The sequence below is a fragment of the Nomascus leucogenys genome, chromosome 21, assembly GCF_006542625.1.
Source record: "Nomascus leucogenys isolate Asia chromosome 21, Asia_NLE_v1, whole genome shotgun sequence".
Taxonomy (NCBI): Eukaryota; Metazoa; Chordata; class Mammalia; order Primates; family Hylobatidae; genus Nomascus; species Nomascus leucogenys.
Window position 1 is genome coordinate 49,047,057 of NC_044401.1, and position 21,074 is coordinate 49,068,130.

A 21,074-nucleotide genomic window follows, 5' to 3' on the forward strand; every position below is an offset into this window, starting at 1 on the left:
ACCTGCACGTTATCCACAGAACACTGCGGGGCCTTCCCCCAGCTCAGGGCCATAAGGAGAGAGATCTGCCTCGGGTTTGATGTCTTCTTGCCCCCTCAGCTCCTCTCCAGGGCTCCCCCTTCCCAGGCCAGTCCTCTTGGGTGAGAAGCCAGCAAGATGCATGTGATCTTTGGCCTCTGGGTTGGCCCCAATGGTGCATACCCGCTGTTGTTCATGTCCATTTGTAGTCTCCTCTCACACTGAATCAAAGCTGGCCTGGGTGACAAGCAGCATTCTGTCAGACGGACAGTGCATGACTTCTGAGGCTTGGTCATATGAGACCCTGTGGTGCTACCTTGGGCCTTTGGCTTGTTCTCTCGGAGTGAGATCAGCTGCCCTGCCTTGAGGACACTCAAGCAACCCTGTGGAGAGAAGCCCAGTTGTCAGCACCAGTTTGCCAGCCACGCCAGCGAACCACCTTGGAAGCAGGCCCTCCAGCCCCAGACAAGGCTTCAGATGGCTCTAGGCCCCAGGCCTTCAGATATTCAGCTGAGGCCCCAGGCATGATGTAGTAGAGATAAGTCATTCACACCTTGCCCTGTCGGAACTCCTAGCCCACAGAAATTACAACATAATAAATGACTATTGTTTTAAGGTACTAAGTTTTGAGGTGTTTTGTGTTGCAGCAATAGATAACTGATACAATGGCTCAAGCCCAGTGCTACACTCTGGGAAAGTCCTCCTTGTTCACTTCCCCGAAGCTTGAGGCTTTGCAGGCAGCTCCCCTGCAATCTCCTCCCGACCCGCCACACCCCACCCCCTGCGCCCACCCCCCTATCCCTTCTAGCACCCCCCCACCCGCCTCTGGCTACCTCACTCTTCCTTCCCTCTCCAGGGAGGCAGAGGGCAGGATCGACCCATCTGCTGCCTCATTGGAGGTTCCACTGGGAAATGAGATGCTCATCTCCCCTGCTGATAGCACTGCCCCCGAGGCTTTCAGAATAAGTTTTCTAGAATCCCCTCACTTTGGGAATAGTGAGGAAGGAAAGAAAACCCCAGCATTCCCCCATGGGCAGTGACTAGCATGGATTCCCTCTGTCACTTCTTCTCACACTTGTGCTCATACTGGGGGTGGGGAGGGATGAGTGATTGTAGTAGGGCCGGTTCTGCCGCCTCTTTATACATACCTGGGGCATGTTCTTGGCCCAATCTCAACAGTCTTTGAATCATCCTTAAGCGTGAGATCCACAGCACTATTTGTCGTCAATTTTGGATCTCCATTGTCAATACCAGGAAAACAGGAAAAGTCCCCCTTAAACATTCGAGTCCAGGCTTTCACCACCTGGCATGACCTGATCTTTCTGCTTGGATTTCTTTGCAGTTCCTGCTTCCTTCACTCTAACTCTGTCCCTTTGGCAATGAATATATCAGCACTTTCTGGGACGATTTATGACATGCTGTCTTTTCACCAAACCTCTGCACATGGTGTTCCCTTTGCTGGCAACAACCTTCCTCTTCCTTTGCCCAACAGATTCTTACCCTTCATGAGCCACCTCAGCACTGCCTCCTCAGGAAAGCCCTCCTTGACTACTCTGACTTTCTGGCTATATATATATATTTTTTTTTTTTTTCTTTTTTTTTTTTTTGAGACGGAGTCTCGCTCTGTCGCCCAGGCTGGAGTGCAGTGGCGCAATCTCAGCTCACTACAAGCTCCACCTCTCGGGTTCACGCCATTCTCCTGCCTCAGCCTCCTGAGTAGCTGGGACCACAGGCGCCCGCCACCACGCCCCGCTAATTGTTTTGTATTTTTAGTAGAGACGTGGTTTCACCGACTTAGACCAGGAGAGTCTCGATTTCCTGACCTTGTGATCTGCCCGCCTCGGCCTCTCAAAGTGCTGGGATTACAGGCATGAGCCACGGCGCCTGACCTTTTTTTTTTTTTTTTTTTTAATCTTGAGACAACGTCTTGCTCTGTGGCCCAGGCTGGAGTGCAATGGCACAATCTCAGCTCACTGCAACCTCCACCTCCTGGGTTCAGGCAATTCTCCTGTCTCAGCCTCCCAAGTAGCTTGGATTGCAGGTGCCCGCCACCACACCTGGCTAATTTTTTGTATTTTTATTTTTATTTATTTTTTTATTTTGAGATGGAGTCTTGCTCTGTCGCCCAGGCTGGAGTGCAGTGGCACGATCTCGGCTCACTGCAAGCTCTGCCTCCCAGGTTCATGCCGTTCTCCTGCCTCAGCCTCCTGAGTAGCTGGGATTACAGGCACCTGCCACCACGCCTGGCTAATTTTTTGTATTTTTAGTAGAGACGGGGTTTCACCGTGTTGGCCAGGATGGTCTCGATCTCCTGACTTCGTGATCCATCCGCTTCAGCCTCCCAAAGTGTTGGGATTACAAGCGTGAGCCACCATGCCTGGCAATTTTTTGTATTTTTTAAATAGAGATGGGGTTTCGCCATGTTGGCCAGGCTGGTCTTGAACTTCTGACCTCAGGTGATCCACCTGCCTTAGCCTTCCAAAGTGCTGAGATTACAGGCGTGAGCCACCATGCCCGGCCAATTTGTTGTTGTTATTGTTGTTTTTTTGAGACGGAGTCTTGCTGTGTTGCACAGGCTGGAGTGCAGTGGTGTGATCTTGGCTCACTGCAACCTCTGCCTCCTGTGTTCAAGTGATTCCCCTGTCTCAGCCTCCCAAGTGGCTGCGACTACAGGCGCCCGCCACCACACCTGGCTAATTTTTTGTATTTTTAGTAGAGACAGAGTTTCACCATGTTAGCCAGGATGGTCTCGATCTCCTGACCTTGTGATCCGCCTGCTTCGGCCTCCCAAAGTGCTGGGATTACAGGCGTGCGCCACTGTGCCCGGCCAATATTTTTTATACTCTGAAGGTCATGCAGCATGCCAAGCACTGGGGCAGCTCATTCATTGTGTCACTAGACTTCTTGGCAAAGGGTGCCAACCCAGAAGTGTATCTCCTACAGCCCCCACCAGATCTCCTCCTTTGGCTTCTCTGAATCCTGACCCAAGTATGTGTGTAGCTCTGGATGAAAGGTGTTGGGTTCTGCTGCTGCTCACCCATTCATGGCACTGAACTTAGAGGTGACGAGAGATAGATATGGCTCCCAGTTGGTCCTCATGGGTGGCTCTTTTTATCCTCCTTGGCCCCAGTGTGTCACTGTTCTTATCCACATCCGGCTTTTATTCCTGAATGCTGGTCTAACTGACCTGTAGTTGTGTCCGGAATTGGTGGGTTCTTGGTCTCACTGACTTCAAGAATGAAGCCACGGACCCTCGCGGTGAGTGTTACAGCTCTTAAGGCGGCACGTCTGGAGTTATTCATTCCTCCCAGTGTGCTCATGGTCTCGCTGGCTTCAGGAGTGAAGCTGCAGACCTTTGCAGTGAGTGTTACAGCTCATAAAAGCAGTGTGGACCCAAAGAGTGAGCAGTAGCAAGATTTATTGCAAAGAGAGAAAGAACAAACCTTCCACAGTGTGGAAGGGGACCCAAGCGGGTTGCCACTGCTGGCTCGGCAGCCTGCTTTTATTCTCTTATCTGGCCCCACCCACGTCCTGCTGATTGGTAGAGCTGAGTGGTCTGTTTTGACAGGGCCCTGATTGGTGCATTTACAATCCCTGAGCTAGACATAAAGGTTCTCCACGTCCCCATCAGATCAGTTAGATACAGAGTATCGACATAAAGGTTCTCCAAGGCCCCGCCAGAGCAGCTAGATACAGAGTGTGGATTGGTGCATTCACAAACCTCAAACTAGACACAGGGTGCTGATTGGTGTGTTTACAAACCTTGAGCTAGATACAGAGTGCCGATTGGTGTATTTACAATCCTTGAGCTAGACATAAAGGTTCTCCACATCGCCACCAGACTCAGGAGCCCAGGTGGCTTCACCCAGTGGATCCCGCACTGGGGCTGCAGGTGGAGCTGTCTGCCAGTCCTGCACCATGCGCTTGCACTCCTCAGCCCTTGGGTGGTCAATGGGACTGGGCGCCATGGAGCAGGGGGTGACACTTGTTGGGGAGACCGGGGCTGCACAGGAGCCCACGGAGGCGGGGGAAGGCTCAGGCATGGCGGGCTGCAGTCCCGAGGCCTGCCCCGTGGGAAGGCAGCTAAAGCCTGGCGAGAAATCGAGCGCAGCGCCGGTGGGCTGGCACTGCTGGGGGACCCAGTACACCCTCTGCAGCTGCTGGCCAGGGTGCTAAGTCCCTCATTGCCCAGGGCCAGCAGGGCCGGCCGGCTGCTCCAAGTGCAGGGCCCGCCAAGCCCACGCCCACCCGGAACTCCAGCGCTGCACGCAGCCCCAGTTCCCGCTCGCGCCTCTCCCTCCACACCTCCCTGCGTGCTGAGGGAGTGAGCTCTGGCCTTGGTCAGCCCAGAAAGGGGCTCCCACAGTGCAGCGGTGGGCTGAAGGGCTCCTCAAGTGCCGCCAAAGTGGGAGCCCAGGTAGAGGAGGCGCCGAGAGTGAGTGAGGGCTGTGAGGACTGCCAGCATGCTGTCACCTCTCATAGTGACTGATGTTGGGCTCAACACCAGACACAGAAGGAACAGCCTGTGTAGACTTTCTACCAACTCCCACAAATCGATAAGGTCTAACCTCTTCCATTAATTCCTCATTCTAATCACTCACAGTGCTTCTACTTCTCTGATTTTAATTGATATACCAGGTAACCACTTTTATTAGTTGCTGAAGGATGTTCTTATTCTTTACCTTTTAAAGTATATGATATATATTCTTCTGTTGTGGGAAGTCAGGGACCCCAAACAGACGGACCAGCTGAAGCCATGGCAGAAGAATGTGGATTGTGAAGATTTCATGGACATTTATTAGTTCCCCAAATTAATACTTTTATAATTTCTTATGCCTGTCTTTACTGCAATCTCTAAACATAAATTGTGAAGATTTCATGGACACTTATCACTTCCCCAATCAATACCCTTGTGATTTCCTATGCCTGTCTTTACTTTAGTCTCTTAATCCTGTCATCTCGTAAGCTGAGGAGGATGTATGTTACCTCAGGACCCTGTGATAATTGCGTTAACTGCACAAATTGTAGAGCATGTGTGTTTGAACAATATGAAATCTGGGCTCCTTGAAAAAAGAACAGGATAAAAGCAATGTTCAGGGAATAAGAGAGATAACCTTAAACTCTGACCACCAGTGAGCCAGGCAGAACAGAGCCATATTTCTCTTCTTTCAAAAGCAAATGGGAGAAATATTACTGCATTCTTTTTCTCAGCAAGGAACATCCCTGAGAAAGAGAATGCGCCCCTGAGGGTGGGTCTCTAAAATGGCCCCCTTGGGTGTGGCCATCCTCTACGGTAGAAACTGTAGGGATGAAATAAACCCCAGTCTCCCATAGCGCTCCCAGGCTTATTAGGACGAGGAAATTCCCACCTGATAAATTTTGGTCAGACCGGTTGCTCTCAAACCCTGTCTCCTGATAAGATGCTATCAATGACTATGGTGCCTGAAACTTCATTAGCAATTTTAATTTCACCCCTGTCCTGTGGTCCTGTGATCTCGCCCTGCCTCCATTTGCCTTGTGATATTCTATTACCTTGTGAAGTACGTGATATCTGTGACCCACACGCTATTCGTACACTCCCTCCCCTTTTGAAAGTCCCTAATAAAAACTTGCTGGTTTTGCGGCTTGTGGTGCATCACGGACCCTACCAACATATGGTGTCTCCCCCGGACACCCAGCTTTAAAATTTCTCTCTTTTGTACTCTGTCCCTTTCTTTCTCAACCTGGCCAATGCTTAGGGAAAATAGAAAAGAACCTACATGACAATCAGGGGCAGGTTCCCTGATACTCTTCTGCATCTGGTTTTATCATGTAACAGTATCTCTTGGAGATCCTTCCATACCAATATATAGATAATTCTCTCATTGCTTTTTTATAGTTGCATAGTATTCCATTGTCGAGATGTACCATACCTTTTTTACCAGTTCTCTATTGATAGAAATTTGAATGAAAATTGTGCAGGGATGTGTGTGTGTGTGTGTGTGTGTACATGTTTGTACACTGTGTATGACACTACGTAGTAAGGGTCTTGACATCAAGGGTCTTGTTTTCCTTGTGTCCTTAGAACCTAACAAAGCCTAGCATATAGGAGATTCTCAGTAGATCGTTTGTTGAAAGAAGGATGTACTTCTCCACTTTCTCCATGGGCAATCCTGTTAACACCCGTTACTTTCATTTCCATCTACTCTTAATATTCTATTTTCAGCCAAGGCTACCCTGAAGGACCCAGAAAACCAACTCCCATCTCTGCCTCAGCCCAAAATGTCTAACTGCCTCCTACCCATCTCCACTTGGATGTTTCACGGAAGTCCTCTGTCTCAGCATTTCCAAAACTGAACTTCTCACTCCTAATCTCCTCCAACCTACCTGCTGTGCTTTGGATATGATGTGTTCGTGCCCCCAAAATCTTATGTTGAAATGTGATCCCAGGCCAGGTGCAATGGCTCACACCTGTAATCCCAGCACTTTACGAGGCTGAGGAGGGCAGATTACTTGAACTCAGGAGTTTGAGCCCAGCCTGTCCAACACGGCGAAATCCCGTCTCTACTAAAAATTCAAAAATTAGCTGGGCGTAGTGGCAGGTGCCTGTAATCCCAGTCACTCGGGAGGCTGAGGCACAATAATCACTTGAACCTCATAGATGGAGGTTGCAGTGAGCCAAGATTGCACAACTGCACTCCAGCCTGGGCAACAGAGTGAGACTCCGTCTCAAGAAAAAAAAAAAAGAAATGTGATCCAGGCAGGCTGAGAGTGGTGGCTCTCACGCCTGTAATCCCAGCACTTTGGGAGGCTGAGGGGGGCAGATCACTTGAGGCCAGAAGTTCGATATGGGCCTGGCCAACGTGGTGAAACCCATCTCTACTAAAAATACAAAAATTATTTGGGCATGGTGGTGCACGCCTGTACTTCCAGCTGCTCGGGTGGCTGAGGCACGAGAATTGCTTGAACCCAGGGGGTGGAGGCTGCAATGAGCTGATAGCGCCTCTGCACTCCAGCCTAGCCAACAGAGCAAAACTCTGTCTCGAAAAAAAAAAAAAAAAAGAAAGAAATGTGATTCCCCAGTGTGGAGATTTGGGAGGTGGGGCCTAGTTGGGGGTATTTGAGTTGTGAGGGGGTCCCTCGTGAATAGTTTGGTGCCATTCTAGGTAGTGAGTGAGTGAGTGAGTTCTGGCTCTGGTGAGGCCGGATGAATTCTCACAGGAATGGATTAGCTCCCAAGAGAGTAGCTTGTGCTAAAGCCAAGATGTCCCTCGGATTCGGGCTGGGATTACAGGCACGTGCCACAGCACCCAGCTAATTTTTGTATTTTTAGTAGAGACGGGGTTTCACCATGTTGGTAAGGCTGGTAAAGACCAAAACACTTCTAATATTAAATATTAAAGTAAATGGGAACTATATATATATTTAAGACAGATTAATGAAAATGAGCAAGATAATTATTTATCCAATCATTCCATCTCAGGGTCACAGGTGGCCAGAGTCTATCCTGGCAGCACAGGACAGGAACCAATCCTGTACAGGATGCCATCCCATTGTGCACTCGTGTGCACATGTGCATGTGCGCACACACACACACACAGACTGGGACAATTCAGACAAGCCAATTGACCTAAAGGGCACATCTTTGGGATGTGGGAGGAAACCAGAGGAACCAAGGAAAACTCAGACATGGGGAGAGAGTGCAAGCTACACAGAAAGGGGCCCCATCCAGGAATCAATTTTTTCTCATCAATGTTATAATTGAAATGATGTTGCTGGAGGCCCTGCTCTACTTAACTCCCCCAAGAACCCTAAAAGTCTCAATCCCAATACATCACTGGCTCATAATGGATCTTGCCATGTAAATCAGGTGCAGATGTGGATGAGGTTCCTCAGATATAATTCCTTAAGAACAACTCTGAGCACTGTTCCTCTGAAGGCCTGTGAGCTAGAGACGTTATCTGCTGTCCACGGACCCAGCATACAGAGTTGGCAAGCAGAAGATAAGCATAGTAGACACTTTTGTTCAAAAGGGGAAAAAACAGCAGCGACAGCTGCCACTGGGTCATAGTAATTCTGAAATCCAGCGAGGCATGTGATGCCAGTTCCTTGATTCGAGTCCCCTCCTGCTCCTTGGGAATGATTATCTGCAGCTCCTGGCTCTATCCTCTTGGCTCATGGGTTTCTTCTAAGTTGTCCTTTCTTTCCCATAGGAAATAGTCCATGTTTGCATCTGAATAGCCTTCTCGGAAGGCTTCTTAGAAGGCTGGGGCCCACATGTCCCATTTTATTTTTGTGCTCTGCCTTTTCTGGTGTAATTGTCCCTTGCTATCTGTGGTGGATTGGTTCTAGGACTCAGATGCTCAAATCCTGCAGTCAGCCCTGCCAAACCTGGGGATGAGGACTACTGCATTCTCAGTTGCTACTTTATCTTCAAACCTAGCATTTTGATTGGCTGCAGAATGGGGTGGAATTATCATAACTCTTGGCCTTTGAAACTATTTTCAGTTTTCATTCCCCTGAATACTCTGTAAATTGTACACATTGAGCACTTACTGTACCCCAACACTGTTTCAAGAATCAGGGATATCACAGTGAATGAGACAGACAAAAATAGCTGCCTTATGGAGCTGCCATTCTAGTGGGGAAGACAGACAATATGCAAATAAGTGAGCAGTATAAGAGGAAAAATTTTGGGAGGCTGAGTCGGGAGGATTACTTGACACCAGGAATTCAAGACCGCCTGGGTAATACGGTGAAAACTTCTCTTCACAAAAAAAAAAAAAAAAAAGTTAGCCAGCCATAGTGGTGCATGCCTGTGGTCTCAGCTACTCAGGAGGCTGAGACAGGAGGATCACTTGAGCCCAGAAGTTTGAAGCTGCAGTAAGCCCTGATTATGCCACTGCACGCCAGTATGGGCAACAGAGCAAGACCTTGTCTCAAAAAAAAAAAAAAAAGAAAAAGAAAAAGAAAAAAGAAAAAAAGAGGAGAAAAGCAGTAGGGAGATGTCAATTTTTGTGTTTGTATTGTGGTGACAAAGAGAGGGACTTCAGTTTTAAATAGGGAAGGCTATTTCACTGAAAAGACTACTTTAAAGTCAAGACCAGAGGAAAGTGAGGGAGTGGCCAAGCAGATACCCGGAGGAAGAGCTTTCCAGGTAGAGAGAAGTACAACTGCAGAGGTCTGATGCAGATGTGTGCCTTCTCTTTCCTTTTTTGTTTATCTTTTGGAAGAGACAGTCTTGTTATGTTGCCCAAGCTGGTCTTGAACTCCTGGGCACATGCAAAGTGAAAGCAGAGAAAGAGTAGACTTACCCCAGAGGCGGATGGTTCTGCAGTGTGCAAGGCCATTTCAGAATACACATAGAGAAAACAGGAGAATAGGTGGTGAGGGTTTTGGGGAAAGAGCCAATTTTGGTTGAAAAAGTAGAGGAAACCCCAGACATTGTACCATCTCAGGGTTGAGACTGCTTGCCCAGCTTTTGAGATTTTTTTGTTTTTTTTTCCCCAGACCCCTCAACTCCTGAGATCTTATCGGGAAGCTGCTGATCACCAGTTTTAGGTGTTTTTATCTATTGGGAGACTGTCTTTCTCTGGTCTGGCTGCAACCAATTATTATTTTAGAGAGACAGCTTAACCTGACCACCACATCATGGTTGCCTCACATTGCTGGTGGGGGAGTGGCCCCTCTCCTGCCCTGCTCAGGTCTGCCTACTTACTTACTGTAACAATTGCAAGGTTTTTGGATGGAACAATTGAAAGAATGGAGTCTGCATGAACCAAAATAAGAAAAGACTATGAGAGGGCATTGTTGAAGATGGAGACAAAAGTTCTGAGTGGATCCTGATGTGCTCAGATGGGGCTGGTGCTTGGGAGGCTCTCTGTGCTTGCAAGAAGAGTTCTACCAGGTCCATCTTTATCACGTCTTCTCTAATACTAAGTTCAGAGAGGCTTTAGCTCATTTTCCATTTTCTTGGGCTGTCTCCTCTGCCAGACAAAGTGTCTATTTCTCCTGTCTCTATCACCGAGCCACACAATTGCTGTAGTCATTTGCAATCTACTAGAACGATAACACACATTGGCATCAGACAGATCTTGGTTCAAAACCCCGCTCCACCAGTTTCTGTGTTGAGCTAGACAAAGTGACCTGATACACTGAGTCTCAGTTCCTTATTTGTAAAATGGTGATAATAATTTTTGGTTAAGTAGTTAAAGTAAGGATAAATGATGCCTTCCGAAGAAGGACACAACTGGAATGGATAGTTTACCCCTTGTTCCCTCTTCGGTGGCATTATTTATTCTGGAGTAAGGAGGGATGGCTGAGGGAAATCTGTCTGTGGGTCCAACATGGCGCCGTCCTGCTCCTTGTACGAGCCTCAAAGATGGGGACAGCCATTTGGGGGCAGACATGTTTGTAGCACGTGATCCAGGCTCAGTCCCGAAGCAGCCGGAACGTGACGCAAGGTTGAGGCGGGGCTCCTCCCCCGCACTCTGGCGTCGAGCGTCTCGTGACAGGTACTTCCGCTCGGGGCGGCGGCGGTGGCGGAAGTGGGAGCGGGCCTGGAGTCTTGGCCATAAAGCCTGAGGCGGCGGCGGTGGCAGAGTTGGCGGCTGGGAGAGCTCAGGAGAGTTCCCTGGAACCAGAACTTGGACCTCCTCGCTTCTGTCCTCCGTTTAGTTTCCTCCTCGGCGGGAGCCCTCGCGACGCGCCCGGCCCGGAGCCCCCAGCGCAGCGGCCGCGGTAAGCAGCCGGCCCAGGCCGGCCGGCGGCCTGGCCCCATCCCCCTCCTCAGCCCCTCGGTCGTCAGGGCCTCGCGTCCTCCCCTGTCCTCCTGGGCAGGCTCCAGGCCCAGCCCTGGCCTCGCGGGCACACTCGGCATCGCTCAGGCTCGCGAGCAGGCCAGGACCCCACCCGGTTTGGAGAGGTCGGAGGTCGTCGGGCGTGACCTCTGGCCGGGTTGCCGGCCCCGGCCACCCGTCTCGGACGCTCTGTTTACTGTTGGTGTCAATCTCAGAGACCCGAGGGGGTTCCTTGACTTGGACGGCCCTGCGCCGCGGCAGGACGCGCTAGCCGGTGGAGTTCTTAGCGCGGCGAGCAGGAGGGTGTCAGAGCCCACGCCGCCCGCCGCCGTGCCCACCCGCCGGGCATGGGTCACAGGCGCTGGGGGCCGAGCCGCGTTCCCATCCGGCTCTTCAGTTGAACAGCCTGACCCTGTTAGTGGGAGAGGTTCCCTGACGGCAACTGAGTCAAGGCAGTGAGTCAGGTCACGTGCGCTGGGCTCGCCTCGACACTTGTGTACATTGAGGCGTCTCTGGCGCTGGGAGACAGGGAGCTTTTTGTCCTAGGCATGTTACGGTAAATCCTGAGAGAAGTTTTTCAGCTTAATCGAGGAAAGATAGTAGTTGGATGTAGAGTTGTGTTTCCATTCCGACCGTGTTGGGGGCCTTTTTCTGCATTCATTTTAGGCTTGATACCTAATGGGTAATAAGGGGAATATTGAGAATACTGATAACAAATATTTGAGCGTTTATTGTATGCTAGGCAGCGTGGCAAGACCTTTTAACAGATCATTATGTTTAGTTCTTTGAACAACCCTCTGAAGTACCACTGTTGTTCCCACTTAACACAGTGGAAAGTTGAACAGAGAGGCTAAGCCATTTGGCCAAGGTCGCACAGCTAATAAGTTACGAAGCAGAGATTCAAGCCCAGGCAGTCAGACTCCAGAGCACTGTATTCGATTTCTAGGTTATACTGCTTTCACATACCCCTGAAGCTTGTGGTTTATCCTTCGCCACCTGGTATCTGTACCTCACTGCCTCCCACCACCTCCTTTCTTTCTATTGATGTCATTTGAAAGTCTTTCTGGTAGCATCAGTTCTCCCTTAAAGCCCTAAGAAATGCCGTTTGCGACTTATCACACGTATTGTGGTGTAGTATCATCGAATTAGGAGCTCTTGAATACTGGCAGGGTACTTAACTGAGGTTTGAAAAATTTTGCTGGTAGGCCTGGCAAACCTGCCTAGTGAACCTTTCTTACAACCTTAGTTGATGGCTGTCCAGCCAGTTGGTTCTTCCCTATTCAAAATACTGCATCTTTGGTTTCCTAAAGAACAGGCTCTTGTCTCTTTCTTGTGACTTAAGCAGCTGATGAAGCACATGATTTCTCATCCATGGATTAATAAAGTCTCCTCTTAGTGTGTTTCTCTCTTCAAACTTGGGAAGGTTTGTTCAGATTTGAGTTTAAGAACTGAAAGGTGAGTTAGGAGTACTTCTGAAGAAGGTACTGGCTAAGTTAAAGCTTAGCGTTCACAATCCTGTTGTATTCAAATTTGTCTTTTTTTTTTTTTTAACTTTGCTACCTAGCCTAAAATATTTAAGTGGGTAATAAGTACTGTAGCTTTATATAATGTTTGAGTTTATAGTAATGATAGGCACCTTTTTATTCATTCATGAAGTATTTTGAGTATCCATTGAGTATCAGCAATGTATCAGGCATTGTGGGATATTGACTTGGAGATAGGCAGGGTTCCTGTCCTCAAGGAATTTTTAAAAGGTGAATGATCTTGGCCAGAAATTCTGTTGTGGAATAATTTGGTGGTAGAACTTGAGGATTTTTGGAAAGAGTTATTTCTCATCTCTGCTGGTGAATCAGTAGTAACCCAAAGGATGGTGTTCTGGCTAACTTTAAGGCTTTGTTAATTTTAACAACAGCATTGGTATGGTTTGCTCTTCAGAGAGTGTAGAAGATAATATTACAGTTTCTAATTAATCACATCTTTTAAAGAGTAACCTTCAACACTCAACTTATTTCTCCTTTTGCTCTAGTGGCATTTATTTTATTTTATTTATTTTTTGAGACGGAGTTTCACTCTTGTTGCCCAGGCTGGAGTGCAATAGCGCAATTTTGGCTCACTGCAACCTCTGCCTCCCGGGTTCAAGCCATTCTCCTGCCTCAGCCTCGTGAGTGGCTGGGATTACAGGCATGCGCCACCATGCCCAGCTAATTTTGTATTTTTAGTAGAGACAGGGTTTCTCCATGTTGGTCAGGCTGGTCTTGAACTCCCTACCTCAGGTGATCTGCCTGCCTCGGCCTCTGAAAAGTGCTGGGTTTACAGGCGTGAGCCACTGTGCCCGGCCGACTCTGGTGGCATTTTTTTGTTCACTCAAGAGGTAGCCGGTGTCACTACTGTAATTACCTTGCACAGCAGTGTCTTTGAGCAAAGGTATATTTGGCATGCTGGATTTTCTTCTTCAGCTCGTAAGAAAGTTTAATGTAGCACTGATACTGTACCAGCCATAGTTTCAGTACCATTCTACATAGAAAAGCTGTGTTACCCTATCTCCCACAACTTTCTAGATTCCCTTCTTTAAGAGAAGATTTGGATTTTACGTTTGTGGTAGAACTGCATGAGTAAACAGAGGGTGGAATGTAGAAGATACTCTAAAAATAGTTTTATTAGTATATCCTTCTAGGTAGTTAGCAACCACTTGGGGCAATTTTTTTTTTTTTTTTTTTGGTGCCAACTGTGTCTAAGCTCGCAAACCCTGTAATCAGAGAACAACTCTTTATAGTAAAGTGTGGCTTTGAATCAGTTTTCTGACCCCACTGCCAAGTGAAGCCAAAAAATTTTGGTTATTTGATTAGCTTTTAATATGTCTTCAGCTGGGCGCAGTGGCTCAGGCCTGTAATCCCAGCACTTTGGGAGGCCGAGGTAGGTGGATCACGAGGTCAGGAGATCGAGACCATCCTGGCTAACACGGTGAAACCCCGTCTCTACTAAAAATACAAAAAATTAGCCGGGCGCGGTGGTAGGCCCCTGTAGTCCCAGCTACTCGGGAGGCTGAGGCAGGAGAATGGCGTGAACCCGGGAGGCAGAGCTTGCAGTGATTCAAGATTGGGCCGCTGCACTCCAGCCTGGGCGACAGAGCGAGACTCCGTCTCAAAAAAAAAAAAAATACGTCTTCAAAGGGATCTTCACCAATAACGTTTTTGCTCTTTGGCATTAGCCTTTGTATACAAAGATGTAGCAAACACAGACCACACAAATATGACAGTTGTCTTATGCACATTCCTCTCTGGCATTTGATACAAATATTTTAGTTTTTCCTATGATAAAGTATTTAACTCCCCGTTCATTTAATTCAACAAATGCAGCTGAGATAGATTTGACCAGATGTTGGACTTGGAGCTGTAGGCAGGCTTTTCCTGGGGAGGTAAGGATTAGAAGTCCTCCTAAATAAGGCTAAACAGAGGTTCCTCTTGGTACTAAATGTCTTCTTCTGAAGGCAACTGAAACTCGAGAAATGAACTCGCCGCCTCCCCCCTTATTTTTTGGCTATTGGCTTGCTGTTGACTCTTACCTCTCATATAAGGAAGGCTGCCATTGTATTCTCAGGCATCCATTCCCTTGTATTACCACATGCTTATCTGTTAATATCTAATAGTTCTCTGTGCTTCTCTGTCTGCAGTTTGCTGCAGAAACATTTTGCAATGTGCTGATCTTTTCAGTTATTTGCTCTTACACCTTCCCTCTATTCTGTTTTTCCCCACACTCCATATGGCATTAAAGGCAGAAAAATAGTTTGCGTTTGTGTGTTAAAACTTTTTTTTTTTTAGATGGAGTCTTGCTCTGTAGCCCAGGCTGGAGTGCAGTGGTGCCATCTCTGCTCAATGCAAGCTCCACCTTCCAGATTCATGCCATTCTCCTGCTTCAGCCTCCCGAGAAGCTGGGACTACAGGCACCCACCACCACACCCGGCTAATTTTTTTGTGTTTTTAGTAGAGACGGGGCTTCACCGTGTTAGCCAGATTGGTCTCGATCTCCTGACCTTGAGATCCGCCTGCCTTGGCCTCCCAAAGTGCTGGAATTACAGGCGTGAGCCACCGTGCCCGGCCTAAAGCTTATTTTTTAAAAACATTCCTTAATGGTGGTTGTGGTCACTGCGATTTGTGAATCAGAGGTAAAAGTGATGTGGCGAGTGAAATCAAAACAGGTTTTTTAGCAGTGTCTGTTACCAGTTTCAATTTTAGTATCCCAGGCTGTGATTACAAAAACATATTTAAGAATAGCTACTTGAAAAATATCTCCTTGGGGGAGGAAGAAAGCTTGGAAGTTGGTTCCAGTGCTGACCTACAGTATTGGCCTTGTTCATTTGCTTGAAGATGCAGTACTTAACTCATGGGGCCTGGAGTCTCTGTTTTGGTGATGGCATCACTGCTGAGAAATTTAAGTTTGCCTGATTCTGTTGTCCACTTCTGGTCTCCTGGGACTGTCTGCAGTTGGGACCAAGCAAATCCGAGGGAGCCTATTAAGGGGAGCCTGGGACCAGGGCAGTTTAGGAATTCTCCAGCCTTGCTTGTCTCTTAGTTGGTCCTTCTTGTGTGGCTGCTGCTAGATAAAGAAAAGGTTTTCTCTTCTCCCTCAGCCTTTCCTTTCCAGCTTTGCTTCGTACTGCTGGGCATTAACCATCTCAGATCAGGAGTCCTTTAAAAATTACTTAGTAAATAGTTACATCATTGATTTCCAATATTGGTATGTAAGTGTGATAAAAAGTTGGTTTCCATTTTAATAAGCTTTGTAGTTTGAGTTATTTGAGAGTGCATAATTACAAAGCTGCTATGAATTAACCTTAAATAACCAAGCATAGACTTTATGAAAAATAGTGTCCCTTATATGTGGTATTCAGTCAGCCTACCAACAGTTCTCCCGTGCACTTACAGGTATGGGGATCCCTGAGATAACTGTGGGTCGTCTAAAACCCACTCTTAAATCCTCTGACCTGCACCATGTTGATGGTTGTTAAAAGAGTGATAACATTTTGTAGAAACCTTCCTACACATTTGCCTTTAAATGCTTCTTAATATTTCTGTGGTGTTTGTAGTTTACCTATGATTTCATTTGGTGCTCACAACTGTTGTGTGTATCTGCCTGAGATAGCTGAGGCTGTATGCTCAGGTGGCTCAGCTGGAATGTTTGTCTAGGTCTGCTAACTCAGCTCAGTTCTCTTTCTGATGTACCATCCTGCCTTTCCATTATACACTAGTGCCCTAAAGACCACGACATTTCGCCCCTTGTAAAAGTGTATCTTTCAGCCGGGGGCGATGGCTTACGCCTGTAATCCCAGCACTTTGGGAGGCCAAGGCGGGTGGATCACGGGGTCAAGAGATAGAGACCATCCTGGCTAACATGTTGAAACCCCGTCTATACTAAAAATATAAAAATTAGCTGGGCATGGTGCCATGAGCTGTAGTCCCAGCTACTCAGGAGGCTGAGGTAGTAGAATCGCTTGAACTGGGGAGGCGGAGCTTGCAGTGAGCCGAGATCGTGCTGCTGCACTCCAGCCTGGCGACAGAGTGAGATTCCATCTCAAAAAAAAAAAAAGTGTCTCTTTCTTTCACTACCTTTTTTTTTTTTTTTCCTCTCTGAGACGGAGTCAAGCTCTGTCGCCAGGCTGGAGTGCAGTGGCGTGATCTTAGCTCACTGCAACCTCTGCCTCCCGGGTTCAAGCAATTCTCCTGCCTCCGCCTCCCGAGTAGCTGGGACTACAGGTGCGCATCACCATGCCCAGCTAATTTTTGTATTTTTAGTGTAGATGGGGTTTCACCATGTTGGCCAGGATGGTCTCAATCCCTTGACCCCGTGATCCGCCCACCTTGGCCTCCCAAAGTTCTGGGATTACAGGCGTGAGCCACCACGCCTGGCCCACTACCTTTTATTTAAAATGATACGTCTTTTTTGATGATTATTAAACTATTCAGTTAAAAAAAAAAAACTAGGAAAATTCCGAAATATGAAGGACAATTTGTGATTCACTACCCCCAGGAAGACCAAAGTGTTAACTGGTTATTTTCTTGCTTTGAATGTATACTTTAATACCTTCCTTTAATGAAATTGAACTCTTGGCCAGTACTTTGGGAGGAGTAATCCCAGCACTTTGGGAGGGTAAGGCAGGAGGATTGCTTGAGCCCAGGAGTTCAAGACCACCTTGAGCAACAAAGTGAGACTCCATCTCTACAAAGAAAAGAAAAAATTAGGTGGGTGTGGTGGTACACCTGTGGTTCCAGATGCGTGGGAGGCTGAGATGGGAGGATCACTTGATTCCAGGAGTTTAAGGCTGCAGTGGTTTGTGTTCGTGCCACTGCACTCCAGCCTGGGTGGCAGAGCAAGACCCTGTCTCAAGAAAAAAGAAATTGAACTCTCCCCAAAAATGATGTGAGAATTTAACTGTGGAGGAGACGGGATACTCTTGGGTCATGTGACCTGTGATACTTCTCCTAGTAGACACTGAATGATGAGAAGCTGGGGATCATAGGAATGGCTGTATTTTTCAAATGTTTGATGGTAACGAGTGAGGAACCTGATGCGTCCAGCTCCAGAGCAAGGTTTATTTGCCATGGTAACACTGGGTAAGTACATTGTTGCCTGTATTTCCAAGTAATTTATCATTTCTGTATTTTAGTAAACATACATATATACAGAAAAGTGCACAAATAAGTGGACGGCTTAGAGAATTTTTATAAACCCGGAGGCCCTCTTAGTCTCCTTTAAGTCATTATCATCGATGCCCTGATGCTTGGGTAGTGAGTCTTCTGATTTCTAGAACTGTAGAGTAATTTTGCCTGATTTGGATTTTGTGTAAATGGAATCATACACTGTGTATTCTTCCGTATCTGGTTTCTTTGACTCAGTGTTGTTGTGTACAGTTGTAACTGGAGTTTCCATTGCTCAGTAGTATTATGTGATATATCATAATGTATTTAAGTAAAAAGACTGAGTTTTAGGGTATGTGTATTCATTTGCTAGGGCTGCCGTAACAAGTATCACAGAGTGGCTTAAACGGAAATTTATTTTCTCAATTCTGAAGGTTAGAAGTCTGAGGTCAAGCTGTTGGCGGGATTAATTTCTTTTCAAGCCTCTCCTTGGTTTGTAAATGACTGTCTTCTCTTCCCCGTATCTTCACATGATCTTTCCTCTGTATTGTCTGTGTCCTATTCTCCTTTTCTTTTAGGACACCAGTGTACTGGATTGAGGCCCACCCTTATGACCTCACTTAACCTCAATTACCTCTTTAAAGGCCCTGTCTGCAAATAAGTCACATTCTGATGTATTGGGGATTAGGATTTCAACTTAAAAATTTTAGGTGGACACAGTTCACTTCATAAGAGTATCTATTCTGCTGTAGTAGATATGGCCAGTTTTCAAAAGTTGTACCATCGTACTCTTCCACCAGCAGTATATAAGTCCAAATATTCCACATCCTTGCCAGCACTTGTAACTTTTTCTCTTTAATTTTAGTTCCCTCTGGTAGAAACCCATTTCTTTATGGCACCATGGTACAGCTTGTTTACTCATCAGTGTAGGGGAACCTCAGGGGGCTGGGGAAGGTTATCCTGGAGTAAAATGTTTGAGATTACCTCTTGTAAATGCTACTTAAATGCATTGGGGTTAAAAGCAGAGGTTTGGCCAGGCACGGTGGCTCACGCCTGTAATCCCAGCACTTTGGGAGGCCGAGGTGGGCAGATCACCTGAGGCCAGGAGTTCAAGACCAGCCTGGCCAACATGGCGAAACCCTATGTCTACTAAAAATACAAACAAGTTGGCCAGGTGTGGTGGCAGGCACTTGTAATCCCAGCTACTTGGGAGGCTGAGACGTGACAATCGCTTGAACCTGGGAGGTGGATGTTGCATGAGAATCGCTGGAACCTGGGAGGTGGAGCTGAGATCTCACCACTGCACTCTAGCCTGGGCGACAGAATGAGACCCTGCCTCAAAAAAAAAAAAAAAAAGAAAGAAAGGAAAGCACCGCTTCAGTCCAGTAGTCCAGTGAATGAGCAGTTAGTCTTCCATAGTTGCCCATAGCTTACTTTTATAGTCTGGACTCCATTCCTGGTGGTGGGATTGGCCTATGAAAGAGTAATCTGTGGGGTGTAAATCTGGCCATAGTAGATGGTGCTTTCATTCCAACTCTCTTTTTTGGTCAGACACTTGAGCCCTTAAAATATCACATTCTATCGTACATATGCTAGAAATAGGTCTGTTTTGCATATTCTGACCAACCCTTCAGATATTAGTGGGCCTTTGACCACCAGCTTTTTGGCTGCATGATCTTCAGCTCTGTGTATCCATTATAGACCTTAGTTTGATTGAAATAATATTACATGACTTTGCCTGTCTTTCAACTCTAAGCCACTTGAGGACAGGGATGAATCACTATTCTAGAATGGATCTTGAAATATTACTAAACTTTTGTTTAAATTTTTTCCAGTTCGTTTATGGCATGTAAGTTATGCTTCTGGGTCAGTGGTTAATATGTGTGGGTTTCCTGAATGATGAACTATGTGTTCTGTGTTCATTTAACAGATTTTTCTTCTCTACTGTAAGAAAACACTGTTGGCCCCTGTGGGGAATTATTCAGGAATAATTGTAAATACAGGGCAGATGAGAGTCATTTAGTTTATTAGAGTTAATTGTTCAATGCCTGGGGTGGTGAGGGACATGTTGAGTGGATTTTTAAATAAATTGGTAGGCAGGTGAGAGTTGGGCAACCATTATAGTTGAAAGGAATGGCATAAGTCAATGAATGGATGTAGGGATTGCAGTAGCTCTTATTTGGGAGTGATTGTATGAATGGAAACCAGATCCTGGTGGGAAGGGCAGGCATTGCAATCCCTTGTTGGAGGATTTAAGTTCAACCAATGGTACTTCACTCTGTAATGCTGGAATAGACACGGCATAATCCTGTCACTTGAACCTCACAATTAAGTCAGATAGTACCCCAGTTATGGGTGAGGAATGGCTTTGATGTTGTAATTTGTCTAAAGAAACCATACATTAAGAGCTTAGTGGGCTAGGACTGAAGTACTGCAAGTGTTGTGCTTAAACTTTCAGAGAGTTGCTTCTTCAGAAGTGGCTTTAATGAAAAGTTAAACATGGGAGCTGGTTGGGGGAGGTGGGATAGAGGAAGAGAGCAGTTAGTTTGGTTTTCCTCTTTAGCTAGCCCATTGTGGGCTCCTCTTAGCAATTTATGTGCAGTCTGTTTTACTGGTTAAACGCCTGAGATAATCTAGGGTTGATATCAAAAGCTTCCAGCTATCGAAAATAGTTCTTATGTAACTGTTTTACTAGCTATCTGCTTTCCAGTTTGCCTTACCAAAAAGAAAAAAAGGCAGGAATCATCCTGGTCTCTCGTTAGAGACTAAACTTTTGGCTTAGTACCTGGGTTTAGAAAGCTTGATAACAGTGGTGCATCGTATTGAATAATCTGTTGATCCAGGAGTGAAGTCCTCTTCACAAGAATTGCCTTCCAAGAGACTCTTCTTTGTGTAAGTTGCCTTTGCTTTTTCCCTCACAGCAGGAATGCAATACCCAGAGCAAAGTACATAAACAATGTCTTTACATTTCATAGAGGTTGTTACCTTGTTTAAGCTTCACAATTTAAGCAGCATTTGATTTGTCATTTTTTTTTTTTTTCAGATGAGGAAATGGACTAAAAGGTCATGCTCAGTATCTTGGAGCCACTGTGTGTTAGTGAGACTGGGACTAGCATCCAGTATTCCAAGTGGACAGATAATTCTTTAATAATGGCAAAAGAATAATAGCATCTTCTGTGGAAGAGCAGCCTTTGTAAATTTTATCATTCAGTTTTATTTAAATGTTTTTAAAAGAGAGATTTCAGACTTGTCTGTTTCTTTTGAAATTTAAATTTTCAGGTGGTGAATCTTCAAGCACTATCAGACAGAATAAGCTAGGTTATGCTGTAGTAACCAATAACCTCAAAATGGTCAAAAAGAGCATGGGTTTTCTAGAGGCTCTGCATCATTCTTATTCCAAAAGGAGCAGCCGTGATAGGAGTATTGCTGGCTGTCTTGGTAAAGAGAAAAAGAACTGTTGGAGGCTCTTGTTCCTACAGTTAAATTCCAGCACAGGAATGACACATTATTTCATGTCACTTCTGCTTATGGTTCATTGGCCAAAATGAGTCACACCACACAAGGAATCAAGTGTGATCCTACATGTGTGGACTTGGAAGGCACAGAGTTGGAAATATTTGGGAAATAGCACTAGTATCATACTTGG

The 21,074-nt window shown here is 46.4% G+C and overlaps 1 protein-coding gene across 2 annotated transcripts in view; it reads left to right on the forward strand.

Annotated features, from left to right (window-relative positions):
- The first annotated feature begins 10,499 nt into the window (after window positions 1–10,499).
- Window positions 10,500–21,074, forward strand: part of RAB7A (RAB7A, member RAS oncogene family) — a 78,475-nt gene continuing 67,900 nt past the window's right edge. For both annotated transcript variants that reach the window (XM_030802102.1, XM_003279898.4), the window contains exon 1: window positions 10,500–10,737. The gene's annotated coding sequence lies outside the window, so the exon portion shown is untranslated. The remainder of the gene's footprint in view (window positions 10,738–21,074) is intronic.